Raw genomic sequence first — 24084 nt, 5'->3', positions numbered from 1 at the left:
CTGATTAAAAATACTGCTGCTGCTGCTGCATCTGTCCATGGACGATCTTCAGACTCTTCCTCCCTTACTGCTACTCTGGAGGCATACCAAACACCTGAGAGCTGTCCTCCTTTGCCCCCACCATCCAACTGGGACAGCGAGGCGTTCATGTCGAGTTGGTGCAGCTCTGGGGTTTGGCCCAGACAAAACGATGTTAGCATTAATTGCATAATATCTCGTGCTGAACCCCTCCATGGTTATTGTAGGTCAGTACTAGATACTGAAACTTTTTAATTGCTATCTCACTATTGCCAGATGCCTTAATTCTGTAAGGAGTGGCCACAAACAAATTTCCTCCATGTCTCCCTGTCCCCTGCCATTTCACTGCCTTTCCCTCAGCGCATACCCCCCTCTCTTATATACCTCTCCACTCCATGCCTCTATCTCATCCTTGGCCTCCCTCTTCCTTCCCCCCCCTCTCCTTCCCACTTGCATACACTCCTTGTTAGTCTCCCGCTCTCCATACGGCCAAACAACCTCAATGTATTTCTTCTAATGCTTTCTGTCACATTCACATCCACACCACAATTCTCCTTCACTTCCTCATTTGTCAGTCTGCCTCAGTGTACCTCCACATGCTCCTCTCAAATATACAACTCATTTCCACTGCTCTCATTCTTGACTTGTGTCCTTCCAACAAGGTCCAAGCTTCACTTCCATACATTTAGAGTTGGTATCATAATACTGTCATGCAGTGACTTTTTTTTTACTTCCATGCTCACTTCCCTATTTCTTTATCAATGCTATAAAAGAACCAGCAACTTTTCTTCCTTGTTGTACCCTTTCAAGCACCTTATCCTCCAAACTTCCAACCTTACTCATAAGACTACCCAAGGACTTAAATGCACTCTCATTTTCCATTTCCTCCTCATCCAGCCTCACTGTACATTGAGTGACTTCATCTCTCTCAAAGACCATATCTTTACTCTTCCCTGCATTCACCTTTAGACTTAATTTCTTAAACACTCTCCCAAACTCATCCACCAAGCCTTGCAGTTCCCCTTCGTCTTCACATAACAACACAGTATCATCTGCAAAGAACAGTTCAGGGAGTTTCCAAACACTGCCCTCTCTCATTAGGGCCGCTCCAACATCCACTGCACTGTGCCATTGTTTCTACTTGTGGCAGGGACCCTAAAATCTATTTTCAGGGGATGGAAGCATCCTTGTTGTGGTGTTGTCCCCAGAAGAGAGCTCCTGTTTACTGCATGTGACCTCTGTGTCTGGTGCTGATGTTTCATGTGTTCCTCATGCCAATTGTAACCGATGTAAGGACGTCATTTTTTCCCGAGACCTGCGCTGATACTCTGAGGCACGGCTGTTGGAGGAACTGGGACCTTCTGGTGTGGCAACTGTTGAGTGCCTGAAAGAAATGCATTGTGTTCTGACCCCAGCTCCGACCTTGTTCCAGACATTTGACAAGTTAACCTTACCTTCTTCTGTGAAATGATGTTCCTGTGAGACTACATAGGGTGAAAAGTATGTTGAAGTCTGTAATGCATCAAAGTGTTGTGCTTTGTTCACATAAACTTTGCGTATAATAATTATTTTTTGTTTAATACTGATCTTTATGAAGACCAGAATGTGATACTAGTTATGAAGCCTAGTGGGAAGGATACAGAACCATATTATTTTATTGTCCACTTGACAAACCTTCAGTAAGCTGAAAAAAGAAAAAATCTCTGGGACCAGTTAAAATGACATAACTATAGTACGAGAGAAATACTTTTTCTCTTGCCTCTTTCCTTTCCCCTACAGGATCCAGCACCACACCACGAGGATCCAACACTTCTTGCATGCCCATGGAACTACCAATGTCTGCTTATCTATTCTCTGCCCCCTGCTCTACCACCACTACTACTTCATATAGAAAAGTATGAAATTCTGTTGTTTGAAAATTTTTGCAATGTTTCAGATCATCATTTTTCACATTTACTTTGCCTACAATATATATCTTTGAGTTACTGGTGATTTTCATATCAAGAATATTGGGCTAATAGTATTTAAGAAATGCAATGGAAAAGTACAGTCTTGTCTGTCAGTGATGTTTTGTTTTGTTTCATTTTGTTCATAAAGGCTCCAACATGCTTGCTTGCATCACCTATTGGCAGCTATTCATGCTGCTGTCTCTGGCAGCATCCTTATTCAGTCCCTTATCCCTGAGGTCAAACTCAGTGTCCTCATCCCAGGTCTTTTTTGGTCTGGCTCTCTCAACCGTACCCCAACTGTTCACTCGCTCGCTTTCTGCACCCAGTTGTCATCCTCCATCCTCTTCACATGTTGAAACAAGCATGAAAAGCTACAAAATGAAGAATGTGTGTGACATGTTAAAGCAATACTGTATAAATCTTGGTAAACCTTGTCCATTCCCTACAGGATGCAACACCGACCTGAGAGGATCCAGCACCATTTGGAGTCGCAGTAGAGGATGTGACAGCTGTTCCCTGCATACCTACTTGCCTAGCCTGGGTCACCTACTCCACCACCATAGATGCTGTACTATTAAGATGGTGCATATAGTGAATTATTAACTTTTGACCATTTACTTAGTATATGAGGGAGGGGAGAGTGAGCTGTGGGGAGGGCAATCAAATGGTGGGTGATAGAGTGACTTGGAGGCATTTTGTCTGTGGCCACCCTTTGTGGGAATAGGGCTTCAGGCTATAGATAGATAGATAGATAGACTTGGCATTAATATAGTGGCAATAGTAGTAGATTAACCCCTGTCAGTTTGGCCTAGCAGACCCACCAACCACAAGCAAGCAGTCACACCTGGAGAGCTATCACGTACAGTAAATCGGTATTCATTTGCTGTGGACAGTGTAGAAGAATGTGTAGGTGTATGAAAGTTTGGATGCTGGGTGGACACTACATTTGCATCTGTCTACCAAATACCTCCCCATAATTTTTAGGTGAAAAACGTAGGCTGTTAGATGGAAGAGGAAAAATCTCGTTATAATTTGATGGGTCTGGACCACTCAAAAAAAATATCTGGTTGTGGGAAGTTTCATGAAGCTTGGTTTCAGTGCAGGAATGAGTCTCCTTTGTTACTAGTCAGACTTCTGAAATTGAAGAACCTCTGGGACAAGTCAGTGAAATGATTATAGTACCAAAAAAATAACAACAAAAATTCTTGGTTACGGTGCAATAATGAGTCTCCTTGATTACTAGTCAGACTTATCAAAATGAAGGATCTTTGAGGCAAGGAAGTGAAGTTATATAGTACAGTACAACAAAACTGCTTTATATATCATGCTAATCCCTTTTCCTTTTCATACAGGATCCAACACCACACCAAGGGGATCCAACACCACATGAAGAGGATCCAACACCACACCAAGGGGATCCAACACCACATGAAGAGGATCCTACAGCACAGGAAGAGGATCCTACAGCACAAGAACAGGATCCTACACCACATGAAGAGGATCCAGTACCACATGAAGAGGCTCCAGTACCACACCAAGAGGACCCAGTACCACATGAAGGGGATCCAACACCCCTTTCACAGGTTACAGATGATGCAAACTTGGGCTGTCTGGACGCTGCTACTCTCACCCCGGCCAAGGGTGGGAAAGATGGTGAATGCTGCTGCTGCTGCTGATGATGATGATGATGCTTATAGTCATTCCGTGCATGGCCAGAGTATCACCATTCCTTGCTTGCCTTATCACCACCACCACCACTGCAACCAAATATGGTAAAATAATAAGTTCTGAAGTTTGAATGTATTTTTCATGAATCAGAATTTCAATTTTCCCATTAACTTTGTCTGTTAAGGCTGTTTTCAGCTCAGTTCTGATTTTTAGTAAGAACATAACATTAGACTGATACTATACTCTTTTTACTTGAACTTAGCCTAGAATAGCTGTCACTCCACCTGAGTTGTAGTAATAAACTTATAGAAAATGCTAGTCATGAACAAGTGCTTTAAAATATGAACAGCCACAGCATTACTTATGGTAATTCTGTTACTGAGCTATGTGAAATAAGGTGCAAAAGGACAAAAACCTGAGCCAGGTTAAGGTGATAAGGGTGTAGTTATGAAATGCCATGGAAGGGTTATAGAATTATATTACTATTCACCCAGTCACTTGATGTAGTGCTGTCTTTTTGTTCCTTCACCTTTATCCTTTTTTTTCTGTCTGTCCTCCTTTTTTCCTATTTCTCCCATCTTTCCTGTCACTTTTTATAACAGTACTCTTCCTTCCTTTTCTGGTGGTTTTACATTGAGTGGCAAGCCTAATGGTTTCCTGTAAGCCAGGAAACCATTTACAGTGCTGGGTGGTAACCATAAAAAGAACTCTTACGTGTTTCCTATATGTCAAGTCGGTTGGGAGAGGGTTAGTGCCCTTCCTCGTAAAACAACTAACTCAAAGACAAATGGCCATCCCTTATGGGATAATGGCATTGTTTATAGATAGATAGTGTTGTTTTTTCCATTGATGAACAAAAAATGAGCCACAAACTGAAGAATATGTTGGACAAGTTAATCTATCTGTCTATTGCCAGATGCCTCAATCCCGTCTGGGGTGGCCAGAAACAAATCGCCTCCAAGTTGCCCTGTCCCCCGCCATTTCACTGCCCCGCTCCCAACTCACACCCCCCTCTCTCATATACCTCTCCACCCCATCCCACCATCTCATCCTCGGCCTCCCCCTCCCTCTTCCCCCCTGCACCTCACTCACATACACTCTCCTCGTCAGTCTTTCACCCTCCATCCTCTTCACATGGCCAAACCACGTCAGTGTGTTCCTCATAACGCTTCCTATCACATCCACACCACAACACTCCTTTATATCCTCATTCGTCAGCCTGTCTCTCCATGTGACTCCACAGGCTCCTCTTAAATAACTCATTTCCACTGCTCTCACTCTGGACTTGTGTCATTCCAACAACGTCCAAGCTCCACTTCCATACGTTAGAGTTGGTATCACAATACTGTCATGTAGGAACTTTTTCACTTCCATGCTCAGTTCCCTGTTTGTTATCACTGCTTTCAAAGAACCAGCAACCTTTCTTCCCTGCTGTACCCTTTCAAGCACTTCACCCTCCAAACCTCCATCCTTACTCATCACACTACCCAAGTACTTAAATGTACTCAATTTTCCAATTCCTCCCCATCCAACCTCGCTGTACAATCACTGACTTCACCTCTCTCAAAGACCATCACTTTACTCTTCCCTACATTCACCTTTAGATTCCGTTTCTTACACATTCTCCCAAATTCATCCACCAAGCCTTGCAGCTCCCCTTTGTCTTCCCTCAACAACACAGTATCATCTGCAAACAACAGTACAGGGAGTTTCCAAACACTATCCTCTTTCACCAGGGCCACTCCAACATCCACTACCCTACCTTGTACCTCTTTTATTACCCCATCCATGTACAGATTGAACAACCATGGAGACATGACACATCCCTGTTTCAACCCAACTTCCAAAGAGAAAAATTCACTTAGTTCACTTTCACACGCACTGCAGCCTTCGCACCATCGTACATACTCTTCACAGCAATCAACAACTTTCCATATATTCTTAACACAATCCTTGTCTATCCACCCTGTCATATGCTTTCTCCAAATCCATGAAAGGCGCATACAACTTCTTTCCCTTCTCTAGAAAGTTTTCCACTAAAGATCTAAGAGTGAATATCTGATCTACACAACCTCTTCCCTTCCTAAAGCCTTCCTGTTCTCCAACAGATTTCTCTGTTCTTTCTCTAACTTTGTCAATAAGTATCCCACCATACACTTTTCCTATTATACTAAGAAGACAAATGCCCCTATGATTACCACACACTTGTTTTTCCCCTTTTCCTTTGTACAAGGGAATAATTATACCTGACTTCCAATCCTCTGGGACTCTACCTTCCTTCCAGGCCAATCTGCACATCTTCCACATCCATTCTACTACTATCTCTCCCCCATGCTTCAGCATTTCACCACACACTCCATCAATTCCTGGGGCTTTCCCCGATTAAACTTTCTTCATTGCATCCACAACTTCTATCCTACTGATTTCTTCCTGTCTTCTCACCTCCCTCCTTCTCCAAGCCATTCCCCGGCCACTTATACTCGCATTACTTCCATCCTTTATGTTCAGCAATTCCTTAAAGTGTTCTCTCCATCTGCTCACTTTTTCTCCCTTCTCCACTAGTAATCTACCATGTTTATCTTTCACTCCCCTGCTAACTTCACTTCCACCGTCTTACTCTTTTCACCTCTTTGCTGAACAATTTCTTACAGTCCCTCCACTTTACACTCAGATTCCTTCCAAATTCCTCATCCACTCTCTTCTTACTCTCTCTTACTAATCTTTTCACCTCTCTCTTTCTATCTACATATAACACTCTCTTCTGCCTCTCAACTTCTTCTATGCCCCTATTTCTAATCCATTCATTGTATGCTTTCTTCTTTATTGCCACGGGCTGTCTCACCTCTTCAGTCCTCCATGCTGTTCCTTGCACCCCCCTCCGTCTTCTCTTCCTTCCACACACCACATCCCATGCTGCACATATTTCTTCTGTAAATATCCTACACACACATTCCACGTGTCCCATCTGCTCCAATTCATATTTGCCCAATCGTTCCTCCACTTCTCTCTTATAATCTGCCTTTTTCTTATCCTCTCGTAACCTTTCCACTGTCCTTGCAATTACTCCTTCCTCATGTCTTTCCCTTAATGAAATGATTATAATACTACTAAAAATACTTTATTATTATATCTTGCTAAACTCCTTTCTACTAAAATATCTGGGAGAAGTTAATGACACGATTACAATACTAAAAAAAAAACTTTATTATATCTTACTAAATTCCTCTCTACTCCCTACAGGATCCAGCACCCTTCCAAGAAGATCCAACACTCCCTTGGATGGCTCTGGAGGATTTGAAAGCCATTCCCTGCCTACCCAGAGAACTGGCTGCCTAACCAGAAGCACCTGCCTAACCACAAGCACCTGCCTAACCACAAGCACCTGCCTAACCTCAAGCACTTACTTCACCACCGAAGATGCTGTACCATCAACACTTTGCATGCGGTGAGTTATCAAGATGTGACCAATTAGTAGCATTAATATACTGTTATAGATAATGAATGAATGAAGATTAATAGTAGACCTATCCCAGTTTGTGTGGCCAAGAAGATCCATGAACCACAGGCAGGCACAGGGGGGACGCAGTGGCAAAATTAGTAACGAGGTGGCGTGCAGTCCTAATGAGCCCAGTTTCGAATCTCGACAGTGGCAGGGAATAATTAAGGATCTGAATTTCATAAAGCAGATTTAACTGAACTGCCACAAAATCTGGCTACATATAAAAATATCCCCACTATTACCAATACACCAGTACTATGAGACAGCCTAGCATGTATTCAATATGGATGGTGGGTGTTAGTGCCAATGTGGTGGTGTGAAGGCATATAGTATGTAGGGAGACTAATGGGCTTCTTATAGGTTAGGTTCCTGGACTGACATGATATTTGTAGCCAGCCATTTAACTTGGCCACCACAGTAGGCTCCAGTAGCATCATACCGTATTAGGTCATATGGTTACCACCCAGCATTGTAAATGATTACCTGGGTTAAAGGAAAAAAAGAAAAGTTAGGGAGCATTACAACAAGTGAGTGGATGATGGTCACCACTACATATCCCAATAATACAATGAGACCTAAGGAATGTCATTTTTGTGTTTAATCCTTACTATTTTTTTGGGCTGTGTCATTACCATTCGGCAGAAGAATTGTTTGACGTCGTATTGTTTAAAAAGGCTCTAACTTGCTTGCATGCATTGCTCTTGGTCACCCAGTGGCGGCTCTCCATGCTGCTTGATCTCTGGCAGCCTTCCTATTCAGTCTCTTATCCCTGATGTCACACTCAGTGGCCTCGTCCCAGAGCTTTTTCAGTATGCGTCTCACATTTCTACCCACCAACCGACGAACGTTCACACCACTCACTTTCTGGACCCAATTATCACCCCCCATCCTCTCCACATGGCGAAAGTGTCTCAATCCACGACTCGTCATCACAGCAGCAATACATTCAAGCCCCATCCATCCTCTTAATTCCATCATAAACACAGCTCACGCAGGCCTTGGATTCAAGGACGCACTGCACATCCACGTAAACATTGTCATTTTTGTACGTGTGAGCCTATGAATATCCTCTTCCTTACCTGGCCGGGTCTCGCTAGCATACAGCATTATACTCATGACACATGCTGTATACCAAAATAGTTTAGCACAGAGGGAAAGCCTTCTGTGTTGAGAGAGCCAATAGCTCCCTAAACATCTTGCAGGCACTTCTCACTCTAGCCCCAGCCCCATCTCCAGCACATAACATGTCCCCCAAACAACAAAAGTCTTTCACAGACTAACACACTAAAGAAGCTTACGAGCCAGATCAATCCTTTCACACCTGCCATTCTCCACCTGCTCTCCTTGAAACACTGCACACATGAAAGCGGCTTTATCTCTGTTTACATCTAAAATCACATATGTTATGCACCTGCCCATCACAATTACTGCACAAGACGGAATTACTTACCATGTCCTTGGGGCAAATCACACATGGCCATTCTTCCTCTTGTTTGACAGTACAGCCACTAGCCATAGATACCATCAGTTTTGATTTATTTGTATTGACTGTCAAGCCCTTGTGCCCCATACCACCTCTCCACTTTCTAAACCTTTCCTCCACCTCCCTTTCATTCACTGCAATCAACACCAAATCATCAGCATACATCTCCCATAAGAGTCCACTTCTGAAGTCACACAAGAAGGATTCAACTATCCTGATAAACAACAAGGGACTCAAAATTGACCCCTGATGCACACCAACATCCATGGTAAACTCATCACTCAACTCTCCATTCACTCTTACCTGGGAATGAGCACCGACATAAGAGCCATAACCACCCTAACCAGCCAGACCTCCATGCCAGGCTTTGTCATTGTCCACTTAACCACTTTGCTAAGGATAAATGCCTTCTCCAAATGAACCAAAACAAAATGCAGATCTCACTACACTGGTTGTGACGTCATTATTGCACACGTTTTCGTTTAGTAACCTGGATGACAGAGGATGTATTGTGGGTATAACTCCCATAAAATTTGGTATACTGTGCCTACTTGAAGAGAGAGTATAATTAATGATGTCAGACTTATTATGATTGAAGTGTACGGACGTTAAATGATTAAGAGAGTTAATAATTCAGCAAATGTTGAATAAAAACCAATGAAGAGACAAAGTTTATTCACATCCAAGTTTTCTAATAGATGAACTGTACACGATTCACAGCATTCATATTTTCGAAACGTTTTATGCCCCTCTGTAATTTCCTTTTGTATAATCAGTGTATCAGGTAAGTTCTTAATGGGCTCATCTTTAGTTAGTATAAAACTATCAGTTTGAAATGACGGTAATAATAATAATGATAAGAAGAAATGGTTTGGATGATGGTTTGAATTTCGCGGCAGGTAGGCTGAGCCCCCTGGCGGCCATAACGGTAGTCAGTGAAAAGAATATTGTAGCGGCAGTTCTTTTTCAACTTTCACCCCCTTGCTGGTCATTTACGATTTATTTGACTACATACCGAACACCTTTAAAGTATGAGGATTAATTTGATCTATGATTTAAGTAGTAATAAGCCTTTAATAAGCATAGAGGTCCATGACAAGTGAGGGTCAACACTTCACAGCTGTTCCAACGATTTGATGAATTTGCTGCTGGTAATATAATGAAAGCGCTTATTTCAAATCATGTATTAATATTAAGGCGCCTATTTCTATTATTAATTTGATAGCCCTGTTTATTCAAATTTTTACTGCAGCCTCTAAGACGTTGTCATGATAGGATGGTATAGGGGTAAAGTTGAATTTAAGCAAAGCAAGTTTAGTTTTTATTTTGTATCTGCACTAAAATAAAAAGAAAATGCTTTGAATACTAGTACTGAAATAGAAATTATTTATATATAAAAAAGATGGAATGATCTGATTTGAATTTCCCTCCACGGCCTGCCGTTCCCCTGGCGGCCAGTCCAGCAAGCAATGAAAAGCAAGATGGCGGAATAAGACGGTTGAGGAGTAGGCCGGTCCTGCATTCGTCCCAATTTCAACCCATTTTGGGTTAGTTAGGATTTATTTAACTACGTAAAGTTTACCTTGAATATGTTGTGACATACTTTGTGTAATATTTAAGCTGCTATAAGGTTGATTTATAGCTTCAAGGATGATATGTGGACTTTGTTTACAGCCGGTGTCAACACAGCTGTTCCTGCCCCAAGCTGCTGAAATGTTTGGAATGCTGGCAGTTCTAATCTTTCTTGTAATTTGATTTTTTTATTTTTTTATTGTTTTTTTTTTTTTTTTTCCAGCCATAAGACTATGCCACTGCTGATATACTCTGCTGCTGCTGTAGGTACCCCATACTACTGCTGATACCCCATACTACTGCTACTCTGCAACCATAGCTTCTCTTATATAGCAGAGATGTTTTCACTTACATGTTATCAAGTACAGTATAAGTTGAATGTTGTTTTAATAATTTTTTCCTTTCTTTCCAGGTTGCTGATGGAGACCTGATGTCTCAGGATTGGCGCTATCTTGTATTCCACGAAGATTTCTATTTCGCTCTCTTACACCCTCTACCCACTTAACCTGCCGAAGGTCTGGCAGTGTCTAAATTCGAGCCTCTCCCCCACGGCATGCAGATTGGAGTGATGCCCTGTAGCTGCTGGGAGAAGCGGGATTTAGGCCTGTTGGTCCGGGCTTCGGGTTCTTCTTTCCTCTCCTACTAAAGCCTTTCACCCCCTTGCCCTGGTGGATGACATCCGGCTGGATTGGTTTCTGGCCGGAATCTGAAACCTCCCGGAGGTCCTGTTGCGCACTCAGGAGTGTGGATTCAGGCCCGACTCTGGACTGGGGCAACTGCCGAGCCGCTGGGGGATCCCGTGAGCGTGCGGGAGCACCCTGAGTTAGGGGGTCGCAGGAAATAGCTTAAAAGTCGAGCCTTCGATAATCGACTGGCGTTGGTAGGGTCACCCAGCACTGGCACAGGTTGGGCTGGAAGTAGGGACAAGGGCGTCAGGCAGCATGTAGGAGCAGGCAGCGTAGCTTCCTGCTCCTACAGTTAGGGTATAGGCGATAGGTTCCTCCCACTGCCCCAACATGAGCTCCAGGATTAGTGCTTTGGATAGTACGAAGGTTTGGTCACCGGAGCTAATTCCCATTGGACGTGTTCCGGCCTAGGTCGGCCAAACCATAGGCAGGCAGCAGTAGGTCACTTAGGGACGAATAGCTAGGTCCCTCCAATGACCCAGGTGGTAGCCTTGTATGCTTGGACTCTGTTGTATGGCCGATATTGTGAGGGTGTGCTTGTTTGTGTGGCTTTTTTATTTTTTATTAATTTTTTTTTTTACCCACCTTCAATTCTGCATCGGCTTCACATGGTTCCAATAACCTTAACGTGTCACAACCAGGGCTGGGGTCCAATTATTTTTGCTGAATAAAATCAGGCGAGAAGAAAATTTGAATTAATTACAAATCATTAAAAGGAAAAGGAAATCAATTTAGTTAAGTTCATTATGGTCGATATTTCCTTCAGTTAAGATGTTTTGAAATCAAAATGAAATCAGGAGAAGGAAATAGTTGCTCAAATAAATGAAAATCAATATAAATGTAAAATTTTACTTCACGATTAATTTTTAACCTGATAGCAATTTTTTTTTTGTTACTGTTTATTTGAGTATACTGAAAATTAACATGTGACTTCACTTTATATATTAACTTGTGATAGCAGACTGTATATATTAGTGTTTGAGTCTACTGTAATTTAATTATAGTACAGTACTGAAATTGCACAAAAAAAAAAAAAAATCAGTAAATTCCTATCAGGTCATTTATACCAGCTGCAATGAAATTCACTTAATTTTTGTATTTTTCTCAATCCCAAATAATTTCCAGTTCATATTCTGTTGAAATCACTTCCAGTGCAATTTTAAATCAAATCATAATTGATCCCAGGCCTGATCCTGACTTTGGCACTGTGTCCATATTGAATACATGGAGGGCTGTCCGTTGGGTGACTTGAACCTGGCCTTTTTTTTTTTTTTTTTTTTCCCCAGCATGAGTATCTTTAACTGTTTTCTTGTTCATCTTTTGGGAATTTCTGGGTCCATTGTAGAAGGTTTGCATATCTTGTTTGTAGTTGTTTCGACATTAACTCTTCATGACCTGTCCATAAGTTTTTTGAAGTTTAACAATACTTTCTACACATCCATCCATTTCTTATTTTTTATTTTTTTATTTTTTATTTTTTTTTTTTTAATAGCATGTTACGAGTTTTGTTATATATGACTGTTCTTTGTTAAACCCATATTGCATGTTTGAAAGCATTTCATCCTTATCTAAGTGTTCTATCCATCAATTATTAACTCATTCTATAATTTTGGTTACAATACTAGGAAGTGGAAGTGGTCTGTAGGTTGATGGTCATGTCTATTGGCTTTTGTATTGAGAGTATGTTAGTATTGTTCCATATTTGTGTTATATTTCTTTGGTTTAATGACAGATTATAATAGGATGGGCTCTCAATTCATCTGTACATTGTCTTTACACTGAGTTGGATATTTTATGCAGTCCCTTTGCTTGTTTTTTCATGTATTTCATCAACATAAATGCTTACTAGTTTGTGTGGTGTTGCTTGTAGTATTGTATCCATGTATACTGGTTATTCATCAGGGAAGACTGTTTGGCAGGTACTATTTCGAAGTTTGCACATGTCTGCTTCCTTAAAATAGCTGTTGTTGTTGGCAAGTATAGTCCCTGTATTTTTAACATGACTGGCATTTTATATAGGAATTTAGGTTGGTTCTTTTATGTGTGTGGTTTTCATTCATTAGTTGAGGGTTCATTCTGATGCTGGTGTAATAATTTGGTTCTCTCTGTCATGGTTGTTCACTGGTGTGTCTTGTATATGCATTTCAATATTTTTTTTGTTTTTCCATTACTAAACCATTTGTATAGTCTCTTCATTTTGTTGTATTGATGGGGTATATGCTTAAATACTATTGGTTTGTAAATGTCTCGGGTGTAAGTACAGTATAAGGTCTTTAATCCGTCCGCGAATAATCCGAAACTCCCAATAATTGTAAGAAGGTGCCATTATTTGAATTTTCATGGCCTTTCTGCGAATGTGTCTTGGATTTGTCCATTTGTTGTGTGGTTTATCTAAGGGTTTATCTGGGTTGGACTTGCCCTTGGAGTAGGGTGTATCTGCTTGCAACTATTCATCTACAGGTGTATGTTTTGTTGGTGGCTAAGACAATAACCCCTATCATGTTAAGCTTTATTTAATGATCATATACATATTTATGATGTATTTAAAGGGCTTTCCCAATAGTCCGAAAGACCCTCGTTCCCCTCTGATTCGGATTACAGGACTTTACTGTATTGCTTTTGGCACTTTATTAGTGGGTAACCTCTTTGAAATAATTGCTAATTTGATCTTACGTTAGTTTCTGTAGTACAATAGGTTGTTTTATTTTGAAGTATAAGAATAAGGGTAGAGGCAATAGGTCCCTTGCATTGTGTGAACAGGAGCCCCAGGATTAGCGTTTGGATTTTACGAGGGTACGGCTTCTGGAGCTAGTTCTGATTGTGTGTGTTCTGGCCTTGGTTGGGCAAACCATAGGTAGGTAGGGAATAGTCTAACACAAACGGCGGATTAGGTTGCTTTCCGTAAACCAGGTGGTATGGTTTAGGCTTGTATGGTTGGACTTGGAAATGTGGTATTTATTTATATTTATTTAATTATTTTTTTTTTTTTTTCATGGGCTTCAGACCACAGTCGTCCTACATAAAATTTATCCTCCCATGTCATGACTTTGGCACAAATACACTTCGTATGGAGTACATGGTAGGTGGGTGAGGTAGTGGAATGGCATTATTATTATTACAGTAGAACCTCTCTCATTCGGACTATATGGGGGGAAGGGTTGTCCGAATTAGCAGATTGTCCGGACCATTAGGGTAATCTTCATACAAACTCTATCTACAGTACATATGGTATGTTTGTTAATTATTAACATATGTGGCATATGTCAACCCTACGTAACTGCAAAAGATGAAAGGATACCGGTACTAAAATAATAAAAACTAATCATGTAAGATAGTTTTGTATTGCATAATTTACAGGTAAGGCCATGACAAGAAACTAGCCTACATTTTAAATTGTAGTAAGTGACTAAGGCCCATGTAGGCAAAAAAATAAATAAATTAATTAAATGTAATATTTGGAATATAAATAAAACTTATGTAGGCAAAAAATACATTGTCATCTTTGGCATATTGATAACACCCATATGGGCAAGAAGCTAATGTTTGATGTACAAGTAAAGCACATTTAAGTAAAAAAAAATAACCTACAGTAATCACTAAACACTGCAGAATATTCTGACCCATTATTGTGTAAGCAAACTCCTCCTTTTAACACCTTTATTCATTACAGAAGCTACACTTGCATTAAGGGGCATGGTAAGGAGGATTAACTTTTGAAATACAGCGTAAAAATATAAATGGTTGGTGAACTAGTTGATGGAACGAATGCTAGCGTGTGTTTAAACAGGCGCCCATGTAGCGACCTAGCGTGATCTGAGACTAAACGAATGACGATCGCTTTCCGCGCCGATACTGAAAATGCCTTTAGAATTACTTTCAACATATTTTTGGAGCTTATTATTTTTTAAATTTTGTGCGGATTAACAGAAGTCCGGATTAAAGGGGTCCGGACTAAAGAGGTTCTACTATTATTTTTTTTTTTTTTATACTCTCTCTCTCTCTCTCTTTCTCTTGTTGACATGTTGGCAGGTAAGAAACCAAATGAAATTGAAATATGAAATACCTGGTTCAATAGTATTTTTTTTATTTGTTTTCTTTAATTGGAATACAGGGCTTTCACTGTATTGATAGGTTACATATCCTTTTGCCATTTTGTGAGTAGGGAATCAAATGGAAGTGTTTGCTAATTTCTTGTTTAGTTCATAAGGGTGTTTTAAGTTAGTCTAAGAACTACGGTATAGGCAATAGGTCCCTTCCATTGTGTGAACAGGAGCTCCATGATTAGCTTTAGGATTTTACGAGGGTTCGGGTTCTGGAGCAAAATCCCCTTGTCTGTGTTCTGGGCCAGGTTGTGCAAACCATAGGCAGGCAGGGATTAGGTTACTTAGGCTGGATTAGTGAAGTTTTTTTTTTTTTTTTTTTTTTTTTTTTTCCCCTCAGGTTACACACTACAGTCTTGTTGCAAAACATTTACCCTCGCATGTGATGACTTTGGCAGGGGGTGAGGTACTGGATTGGTCTAATATTAATTCTCTCTCTCTCTCTCTCTCTCTTATTGACATGTTGGTTGGAGAGAAAGCAAATGAAATTGATTGTATATATATATATATATATATATATATATATATATATATATATTTTTTGGTAATAGGAGTACTGTATTGATTGGTAACATATTCTTTTGGCAGGTTGTGAGTAGTTAACCTATTGGAAGTGTTTCCTAATGTCCTTTTGTGTAGTTCATAAGGCTGTTGTAAGTAAAAGTCTAACAATTGTGGTATAGGCAATAGGTCCCTTCCATTGTGTGAGCAGGAGCACCAGGGAAAATGTGTGGATTTGACGAGGGTCCGGTTTCTGGAGGTAATTCCTATTGTATGTGTTCTGGCCTGGGTTGGTCAAACCATAGGCTGGGAGGGATTAGGTCAGAGGGTGGATTAGTGTAGGGATCTCCCATGAGTTAAGTGGTAGGGTTGAGGATTTTTTTTTTTTTTTTTTTTTTTTTTTCCCATAGGGTACACCACAGTTATCGTACATAACATCTATCCTCACATAACATCTATCCTCACATGTCATGACTTTGGCACTAACTTCATATGGAGTACGTGGTAGGGGAGTGAGCTACTGGAATGGTATATTTTTTTTTTTTTTTTTTTTTTTTTTCCCATAGGGAACACTCCCCCGTTATTTTACATACCATATACTGTGACATGTGATGAGTTTGGCACTAATACACTTCATATGGAGTGCATGGTGGGGGAGTGAGATACTGGAATGGTATACTCTCTCTCTCCTTTCTCTTGGGAATGTTTATTTTTATTTTTTTTTATTTTTTGCATGGGGTACACAGCACAGTCATCTTACATAACCTCTACCCTCACATGTCCTGATTTGTGGACAAGTTCAGTTATGGAGTCCATGGTTTTATTTATTTATTTATTTATTTTTTTTTTTTATTTTTTTTTTTTTTTTGTGACTAGGTCATCTCTCCAGAAATTGCATGGGTAATATTGATGTGGCTCTTGGTTTGTTGTTGTTGATGTTTGTTAAGTTCCGGTGGTTTGGCTGTGGGTTGAAAGTGATTGAATGAGGGTGTAAGGTTTTATGGTGCTTAACACGCCCCGTCCCGACGACGTATGGGTATGTTGCACCGATTTGCATTTGCCAGTCCCGGCGACGTACCAGTACGTCGTGCAATTGCAAGGTCGCTAATTTGCACAATTTTCAATTTTCGCATGTGATTTTTCGTATGTATACACGGGACACCTTCCTCTATTCCTGTACAATATACCAAGCAGGGACAATGCCTTACACTGCATAACCTCCCCCCTCCCCCCCTCAAGCCATTGTCTTGGCAAAGGACCTGTTACCAGTGACCTGGCTAGTAAAGTTATTCAGGGCCAGAGTGATTCCCCAATTGATGACAATGTGGAGGACAATGTTTACATAGCATTAGAAGAAGAAACAGCCAGAAGTAATGATCAGGTAGTGTGGCAAAAATAGGTCAGGTATGGTGATGAGTTAGTGAGTGAAACGATGCTTATAATGCCTTTATTACTGCTTGAAAACCAATATACTGTCATACTACATATACATTCGTACCAAGTAAATAAATAAATACCATTTATGAGTGGATAAAATAGTTACCCTCCCATAGAACTCGTTTTCTTTGGTGGCAGCATGTTAGAAAACCCACTCAGGTAATGAGGAACTCCTACCTGGATTGGGCACTTTAAAGCTGAGGTGAGCGATTTCTCTATGAATTTTCGATGTTTCTCACCAAAAGCGAAGGATTTAGCCAAAAAAAAATCGAAAATACCTCGGGACTGGGGGATGTCGGAGGTGCGGAAAACCTCGGGACGTGACTGGTTAATGGGGGAGATAATTGTCTGTTGTTTCGGTTGGCAATTGGTGTTGAAATAGTGTCGATGGTGGTAGGAATGTTTGGTGGTTGTGGTTGGAGTGTGTGGTTGTTCGGTGGGGAGTTGGGTGGTTGGTGGTTAGGTGTGGTGATGGGAGGTTGTTTGTGTGGTTATTTGTTTGCTTTGGCTGACAGTACTGTTTGTCATACTTGTTGTGAGTGATGGGTCTTTGTATAAGGTGTGTGATCGTGATAGTGTGAAAAAGATGGGTGTCTGCATATGCGGTTAGTTTTCCCTGCCTCATTTCTTTCCTCTCCCCCCCCCCCCCCCCCCCGCAGTTTTAATAGTCACCCAACGGTTCCCTGTCCCTCTCGTCAACCGTCCGCATCATTGACATAGAGCTTGACACCCTTCCTCACCTCCCTATGATTTACTCAGTGACCCACATCCTCCCTCTTGTGTCGTAAATCCCGCGCATCATTCACACAGTCACCGAACGTCTCTCACCCATCTCTAACATCCCGCATCAATCACATAGAGTTATCGAACTTTCCCCATCTGTTCCCAACTCCCCGTATCATTCACACACAAATATCCAACAATCTCCCGTCTCTGGCGAACCCCGTGCATCGTTCACACACAGACATGTAATAATTCTCCTCGGACGTGGGTGATTCCCGGCTGTTTGCCTTCTTCTTGTTCCCAGCCTAGTATTAATTTTTATCTTTCTCTACATTTGCGTCTATCCTTTATAGTAATTATCCACATCCTCCTTTTCCTCATTCATAGTAATATCTCGACAACCTCCCATTCCACGTATCTTCTCAATACTGTAATAGAAATTAACGGACAGGAACTGTTTGCAATGTTTGTAATAATGTTACCACGTTTCATTGTCTATAGTTTGTTACGATTCCTTATAGTAATTTGACCACATTCTATAATCTGAAAGAACTCTTTGTATTAATTTAGGTACAGTCTCTTATGTCGGACAAGGCATCTCCATTCTTTATAGTAAGTTCCCCATATTGTGTTATCCCCCTTAATGCGTAATCAGTCGTAACATAAAAATATGTAATTTGTTATTTCTCTACATCGATTTATTATGTAATACAGTAATGTTGGGCTAACCCGATTTGGTTTCCACGGCTTCTCATTACTGCCAACCAAATCCCGAGAATATTGGATATACGCCGAACCGGTCATACTGTAATATAGTTAATATCTCAGAGTTACTCATGTTTGTATAGACTAATACCTCGAGTTTATTGAAGTTCGTTGTTGTTTTCTGTAGGCTTTGATTTGTTTGGAGTATTTGTAAGTTGTTAAGAGTTAGGTTGAGTATGTAATGGGTTGTTTTCTTTTTAGTTGTAACTGTGTTGATGTCGTTGTGTTGAATAATTGAAGTTGGTTGGTGTTAGTGGTTTTATGTAGTGTAATTAGTTGTCTTTGTTAGTAGTAAATAATTTGTTTGTTTTGTGAGGTGTTTTTGTTGATATGTAAACTCTTGTACTTTGTGTGAGTAGAGTCGGATAATGTATTTGATATTTTTTTTTTTTTTTTTTTTTTTTTTTTTTTAATGGTGTGTTATTAGTTGGGGGTGGTATTGAATGCGTGAGGTGTTATTGAGGGTGTTGTGTGTCGTTTGAGTAGGTGGAATGTGATGGTGATTACTGTGGTTTTTTTTTTTTTTTTTTATGGTTTGTGTTTTGGTGTACTGGTAGGGGTTTGTTTGTAGAGGGAAGTGGTGGGAATGTGTTTTTTTTTTTTTTTCCTTTTTTCTCTGAAAAGGGTGTGTGTGTGTAAAGAATGTTTGAATGTATTAAGGGTATTTTTTTTTTTTTAAATGGGGTGTATTGGTGGGTTTTTATCTTTTAATGGTTTTCTTTCTCTGGCAATCTTTATGTGGCTTTTCTATTTTATTAGCTTTCTACTTCTGGCATTTTTTTTTTTTTTTTTTTTTAGTGGCTTTCTTACTGTCGCAATCTTTGTGGCTTTTTTATTTTAGTGGATTTTTTCCTCTCGCAATCTTTATGTGGCTTTTGTGTTTTAGTGGGTTTCTTCCTCTGCCAATCTTTATGTGGCTTTTCTATTTTAGTGTCTTTCTTCCTCTAGCAATCTTTATGTGGCTGTTGTTATGTGGCTTTTTTATTTTAGTGGCTTTCTTCATCTGTCAATCTTTATGTGGCTTTTTTAATTTACTGGCTTTCTTCCTCTGGCAATCTTTATGTGGCTCTTCTATTTAAGTGGCTTTCTTCCTCTGGCAATTTTTCTGGCTTTTCTATTTTAGTGGCTTTCTTCGTCTGGCAATCTGTATGTGGCTTTTCTATTTTAGTGGCTTTTTTATTTTAGTGGCTTTCTACTTCTGGCAATCTTTATGGGGATTTTTTATTTTAGTGGCTTTCTTCCTCTGGCAATCTTTATGTGGCTCTTCTATTTTAGTGGCTTTCTTCCTCTGGCAATCTTTATGTGGCTCTTCTATTTTAGTGGCTTTCTTCCTCTGGCAATCTTTATGTGGCTCTTCTATTTTAGTGGCTTTCTTCCTCTGGCAATCTTTATGTGGCTGTTCCATTTTAGTGTCTTTCTTCCTCTGGCAATCTTTATGTGGCTGTTGTTATGTGGCTTTTTTATTCTAGTGCCTTTCTTCCTCTGGCAATCTTTATGTGATTTCTTATGTGGCATTTTGAAGTGTCTTTCTTCCTCTGGCAATCTTTGTGTGTTTTATTATGTGGCTTTCTTATTCTGGCAATCTTTATGTGGCTTTTCTATTTTAGTGACTTTCTTCCTCTGGCAATCTTTATGTGGCTTTTCTATTTTAGTGGCTTTCTTCCTCTGGCAATCTTTATGTGGCTCTTCTATTTTAGTGGCTTTCTTCCTCTGGCAATCTTTATGTGGCTTTTCTATTTTAGTGTCTTTCTTCCTCTGACAATCTTTATGTGGCTTTTCTATTTTAGTGGCTTTCTTTCTCTGGCAATCTTTATGTGGTTTTTCTATTTTAGTGGCTTTCTTCCTCTGGCAATCTTTATGTGGCTTTTCTATTTTAGTGGGTTTCTTCCTCTGGCAATTTTTGTGGTTTTTCTATTTTAGTGGCTTTCTTCCTCTGGCAATCTGTATGTGGCTTTTCTATTTTAGTGGCTTTTGTATTTTAGTGGCTTTCTACTTCTGGCAATCTTTATGGGGATTTTTTATTTTAGTGGCTCTCTTCCTCTGGCAATCTTTGTGCCTCTTTTATTTTAGTGGATTTCTTCGTCTCGCAATCTTTATGTGGCTTTTTTATTTTAGTAGCTTTCTTCCTCTGGCAATCTTTATGTGGCTCTTCTATTTTAGTGGCTTTCTACTTCTGGCAATCTTTATGGGGATTTTTTATTTTAGTGGCTCTCTTCCTCTGGCAATCTTTATGTGGCTTTTCTATTTTAGTGGCTTTCTTCCTCTGGCAATCTTTATGTGGCTCTTCTATTTTAGTGGCTTTCTTTCTCTGGCAACCTTTATGAGGCTTTTCTATTTTAGTGGCTTTTTTCCTCTGGCAATCTTTATGTGGCTTTTTAATTTTAGTGGCTTTCTTTCTCTGGCAATCTGTATGTGGCTTTTCTATTTTAGTGGCTTTCTTCCTCTGGCAATCTTTATGTGGCTCTTCTATTTTAGTGGCTTTCTTCCTCTGGCAATCTTTATGTGGCTTTTCTATTTTAGTGGCTTTTTTCCTCTGGCAATCTTTATGTGGCTTTTTCATTTTAGTGGTTTTCTTTCTCTGGCAATGTTTATGTGGCTTTTCCATTTTAGCGTCTTTCTTCCTCTGGCAATCTTTATGTGGCTGTTGTTATGTGGCTTTTTTATTTTAGTGGCTTTCTTCATCTGTCAATCTTTGTGGCTTTTCTAATTTAGTGGGTTTCTTCCTCTGGCAATCTTTATGTGGCTCTTCTATTTTAGTGGCTTTCTTCCTCTGGCAATCTTTATGTGGCTTTTCTATTTTAGTGGCTTTCTTCCTCTGGCAATTTTTGTGGCTTTTCTATTTTAGTGGCTTTCTTCCTCTGGCAATCTGTATGTGGCTTTTCTATTTTAGTGGCTTTTCTATTTTAGTGGCTTTCTACTTCTGGCAATCTTTATGGGGATTTTTTATTTTAGTGGCTCTCTTCCTCTGGCAATCTTTGTTCCTTTTTTATTTTAGTGGATTTCTTCGTCTCGCAATCTTTATGTGGCTTTTGTATTTTAGTAGCTTTCTTCCTCTGGCAATCTTTATGTGTGGCTTTTTTATTTTAGTGCCTTTCTTCCTCTGGCAATATTTATGTGTTTTCTTATGTGGCTTTTTTATTTTAGTGTCTTTCTTCCTCTGGCAATCTTTGTGTGGTTTATTATGTGGCTTTTTTATTTTAGTGGCTTTCTTTGTCTGGAAATCTTTATGTGGCTCTTCTATTTTAGTGGCTTTCTTCCTCTGGCAATCTTTATGTGGCTTTTCTATTTTAGTGGCTTTATTCCTCTGGCAATCTTTATGTGGCTCTTGTATTTTAGTGGCTTTCTTCCTCTGGCAATCTTTATGTGGCTTTTCTATTTTAGTGGCTTTCTTCCTCTGGCAATCTTTGTGGCTTTTCTATTTTAGTGGCTTTATTCCTCTGGCAATCTTTATGTGGCTTTTCTATTTTAGTGGCTTTCTTCCTCTGGCAATCTTTATGTGGATTTTCTATTTTAGTGGCTTTCTTCCTCTGGCAATCTTAATGTGCCTCTTCTATTTTAGTGGCTTTCTTCCTCTGGCAATCTTTATGTGGCTTTTCTATTTTAGTGGCTTTCTTCCTCTGGCAATCTTTATGTGGCTTTTCTATTTTCGTGGCTTTCTTCCTCTGGCAATCTTTATATGGTTTTTCTATTTTAGTGGCTTTCTTCCTCTGGCAATCTTTATGTGGCTCTTCTATTTTAGTGGCTTTCTTCCTCTGGCAATTTTTATGTGGCTTTTCTATTTTAGTGGCTTTCTTCCTCTGGCAATCTTTATGTGTGGCTTTTTTATTTTAGTGGCTTTCTTCCTCTGGCAATCTTTGTGTGGCTTTTTTATTTTAGTGGCTTTCTTTCTCTGAAAATCTTTATGTGGCTCTTCTATTTTAGTGGCTTTCTTCCTCTTGCAACCTTTATGTGGCTTTTGTATTTTAGTGGCTTTTTTTCCTCTGGCAATCTTTATGTGGCTTTTTAATTTTAGTGGTTTTCTTTCTCTGGCAATGTTTATGTGGCTTTTCCATTTTAGTGTCTTTCTTTCTCTGGCAATCTTTATGTGGTTGTTGTTATGTGGCTTTTTTGTTTTAGTGGCTTTCTTCATCTGTCAATCTTTATGTGGCTTTTATAATTTAGTGGCTTTCTTCCTCTGGCAATCTTTATGTGGCTCTTCTATTTTAGTGGCTTTTTTCCTCTGGCAATCTTTATGTGGCTTTTCTATTTTAGTGGCTTTCTTCCTCTGGCAATCTGTATGTGGCTTTTTTATTTTAGTGGCTTTCTTCCTCTGGCAATCTTTATGTGGCTGTTGTTATGTGGCTTTTTTATTTTAGTGGCTTTCTTCCTCTGTCAATCTTTATGTGGCTTTTCTATTTTAGTGGCTTTCTTCCTCTGGCAATCTTTATGTGGCTTTTCAATTTTAGTGGCTTTCTTCCTCTAGCAATGTGTATGTGGCTTTTCAATTTTAGTGGCTTTTCTATTTTAGTGGCTTTCTACTTCTGGCAATTTTTATGGGGCTTTTTTATTTTAGTGGCTTTCTTCCTCTGGCAATCTTTATGTGGCTTTCCTATTTTAGTGGCTTTCTTCCTCTGGCAATTTTTATGTGGCTTTTCTATTTTAGTGGCTTTCTTCCTCTGGCAATCTGTATGTGGCTTTTCTATTTTAGTGGCTTTCTACTTCTGGCAATCTTTATGGTGATTTTTTATTTTAGTGGCTCTCTTCCTCTGGCAATCTTTATGTGGCTTTTCTAATTTAGTGGCTTTCTTCCTCTGGCAATCTTTATGTGGCTTTTCTAATTTAGTGGCTTTCTTCCTCTGGCAATCTTTATGTGGCTCTTCTATTTTAGTGGCTTTCTTCCTCTGGCAATCTTTATGTGGCTTTTCTATTTTAGTGGCTTTCTTCCTCTGGCAATCTTTATGTGGCTTTTCTATTTTAGTGGCTTTCTTCCTCTGACAATCTTTATGTGGCTTTTCTATTTTAGTGGCTTTCTTTCTCTGGCAATCTGTATGTGGCTTTTCTATTTTAGTGGCTTTCTTCCTCTGGCAATCTGTATGTGGCTTTTCTATTTTAGTGGCTTTCTTCCTCTGGCAATCTTTATGTGGCTCTTCTATTTTAGTGGCTTTCTTCCTCTGGCAAGCTTTATGTGGCTTTTTTATTTTAGTGGCTCTCTTCCTCTGGCAATTTTTGTGGCTTTTCTATTTTAGTGGCTTTCTTCCTCTGGCAATCTTTATGTGGCTCTTCTATTTTAGTGGCTTTTCTGTTTTAGTGGCTTTCTTCTTCTGGCAATCTTTATGTGGCTCTTCTATTTTAGTGGCTTTCTTCCTCTGGCAATCTTTATGTGGCTTTTCTATTTTAGTGGATTTCTTCCTCTGGCAATCTGTATGTGGCTTTTCTATTTTAGTGGCTTTTCTATTTTGGTGGCTTTCTACTTCTGGCAATCTTTATGGGGATTTTTTATTTTAGTGCCTCTCTTCCTCTGGCAATCTTTGTGCCTTTTTTATTTTAGTGGCTTTCTTCCTCTGGCAATCTTTATGTGGCTTTTCTATTTTAGTGGCTTTCTTCCTCTGGCAATCTTAATGTGCCTCTTCTATTTTAGTGGCTTTCTTCTTCTGGCAATCTTTATGTGGCTCTTCTATTTTAGTGGCTTTCTTCCTCTGGCAAT

The sequence above is a fragment of the Coenobita brevimanus genome, chromosome 84 (genome assembly GCF_032717465.1).
Source record: "Coenobita brevimanus isolate Jiangsu-jjx chromosome 84, ASM3271746v2, whole genome shotgun sequence".
NCBI classification, from domain to species: Eukaryota; Metazoa; Arthropoda; class Malacostraca; order Decapoda; family Coenobitidae; genus Coenobita; species Coenobita brevimanus.
This window is presented reverse-complemented; position numbering follows the sequence as displayed.